At 38.3% G+C, this 2818-nt stretch overlaps 1 pseudogene; it reads right to left on the bottom strand.

Moving 5' to 3' along the window:
- Positions 1-830: 830 nt before the first annotated feature.
- Positions 831-949, bottom strand: LOC122795247 (annotated as a pseudogene).
- Positions 950-2818: the final 1869 nt, after the last annotated feature.

Raw genomic sequence — 2818 nt, 5'->3', positions numbered from 1 at the left:
ATGGTGTTTTACTAAATATGACACACATGAACACCTCCATGTTGTACAGCCAATAAGATGCATTGGGGACACTGCATGGGTAATTCACCACTGACAGGACACACCTATACAGATGAAAGCTAGCTTCCAGCCACCGCATGTGACCAGTAATCCCATTCTGTCTATATGGACATCATCAACTGAATCAGAAGTTGTATCTGTACCCTGAACCTGTGTAAAAACTGAACACACCACCACAGGCTACTAAAAAGTATGCTCTTCAGAATAAAATAAAAACTTTATTTGTTAAGACTAAAATGAGATGTAAAGCAATAAAACAAATCCCTTGTCGATTTGTATATGATAAGCACTTTTGGCTAAAAGCCTTCCTCAGATCATAAAGAATCAGGTTCCACAGAGCTAAGACAAATGAATGAAACACCAATTATATGGTTAAATCTAAGCCAACACCTTTTTCAAACCAGTGAGTTTACTGCCTGTCAAAGACCTTGAAGGAAACACACCTCTAAGTTGCCAAATAAAGACAACTTCCTTGATGAAATAGCACATACCAGGCTAAGGCAGCCTTGTCAACACTAATCAATGTTGGGATTACCTCATTTCTTTCTTCCTCAGTAAATACTTAGGGTTTGTGTAACTACTTAGGGGTGTATAAAATACATCAGTCATTTTTGAATGAAACTTAGCAAATTATCTAGTGGTTCTAATTCCATTCTTGAGACAGTTATTAATTAATTTCTCTTGGTTCAAACTGTCAAGCAAAATAAAGGACATAAAGACATAGTGGAAATTGACTTCCTGTGCTGATAAGAACAAACTCCATGGGGTTACTGGTTCAACACTTGGTATTCCCAGGCAGTCACCCATCCAAGTACTAACCAGACCCAACCCCACTTACCTTCAGAGACCAGACAAGATCAGGTGGATTCAAGGTGGTATAGCCATACAAGCAAAATCTGCTTCTTTGTGAAATAGCTGCATACCAAGCTAGAACATCTTTTGTACCATTAGCCCATGTTGGTATTCCATTGTTCATTTTCCATTATTAACGGCAAAGGCACATATAGATGTCATCAGTTCCTCCTGGTGAGAACTTCACAAAGTGCATAATTATTCAAAGTCCATTACATAAAGACAAATGTGCAGTCACTAGTTGTTTATCTCGACATAGACTTTCTGTGCCATGAACCATATTTCAACTACTAAAGGGACTTAAAGAATATCAACATCAAGGAAGTGATTTTCTTTGGTCCTCCTTATATTGAAAATTCTTTTCTTTAAGGTTAAGATGAACTTCACATTCCTTCACATTCCTTTGCTAGTAGACTGACTACAGAGTCCTTGGTGCACTTGGCAACATATGGATATGCACCTTGCCTTTAAAATCAGTTTAAGTTGTACAACTGCATTCAGACCCGGAGGGTGATCTGCTCAGAGATTGATATCCAGTTTACCTCACATATTTCAGTCCTGTTGCTTATATCTCCAACTCTAGGACCTTCAAAGACATGACGGAATGTAGGGGATACTGAATGACACAATTTGCCAAAGAGTTTTTTTTTATCCTTATGCTGGATATCTCTCAGACGGCGCAACACTCTATCCTTGAATTGTTGGTTGGTTTTGCCTACATAGTAAGCAGAACACTTTAAACAAGTAGCTAAGTAAATAATATGATTACTATTACAGGCAGCACTGCATGAAAAACAATATCCCAGTCCCGTAATGGGATGTTTTGAATAGATTGCTGGTATCTATCACAGGGCAGGCTTTACACCTGCCACATTTAAAAGTTCCTTTCTTATTGATAGAACTTTTTCTATAGAAACCATCTTTCATACATAGCAACTTTTCAATTTCTTTTTGTTCTTAAAAATGAATCTTGGCCTCTCTCTCACTATTTCCCAGTGTCTCAGGAATGGAATTAGAACCACTAGATCTTTTGTTAAGTTTCTTTCAAAAAGAACTGATGTTATTTATACAAGTCCTAAGTAGCTACACAAACCCTAAGTATTTACTAGGGAAGAAAGAACTGAACTAACACCAACATTGATTAGTGCTGACAAGGCTACCTTAGCCTGATATGTGCTGTTTCTTCAAGGAAGTTGCTTTATTTGGCAACTTGGAGGTGTGTTTCCTTCAAGGTCTCTGACTGGTTGTGAGCTCACTGGTTTGAAAAAAGGTGTTTGGCTTGGATTTAGCCACATGATTGGTGTTTCATTCAATTATCTTAGCCCTGTGGAACCTGATTCTTTATGATCTGAGGAACGCTTTTAGCCAAAAACGGTTATCATATACAAATCAACAAGGGCTATGTTTTATTGCTTTACATTTCATTTTAAGCCTTAACAATTAAAGTTTTTATTTTATTCTGAAGAGTTTAATTTTTAGTAGCCTGTGGTGGTGTGTTTCAGTTTTTACACAAATCTTTTGCTTAGTTTTTGAAACCACCTTTGGCAGTCACAGGAGAGTTTGTTTTTCGTACCCTGAACCTGTGTCACTTCAATTCCTGTAACATGCATTGTAAGGCATACCCATGACAGCACACAACTGCTTGGAGAGATGTCATCAGTCCAATTACAAACACCTCAGTGCAGCCATGGGCTACCCCCACATGAGTTGAAGGTGTAGTACAGTTGACAATACACAACAGAGGTTACCACTGCAGCATACATACAATGTCATAATTTATGACAACACTAACATCAAGTGGTCAGGTTTGCACTCACCATCTTCCACAATACCCATCTAGCTATGGTCAGCCATACATACACCTCCAACATGTATTACATCCTCCTGGGGGGGGGTATACACAGCC

The sequence above is a fragment of the Protopterus annectens genome, chromosome 2.part1, assembly GCF_019279795.1.
Source record: "Protopterus annectens isolate FY-2018-M chromosome 2.part1, PAN1.0, whole genome shotgun sequence".
NCBI classification, from domain to species: Eukaryota; Metazoa; Chordata; order Ceratodontiformes; family Protopteridae; genus Protopterus; species Protopterus annectens.
The sequence above is the reverse complement of the archived record's forward strand: the minus strand, read 5'-3'. Positions and strand labels throughout refer to the sequence as shown.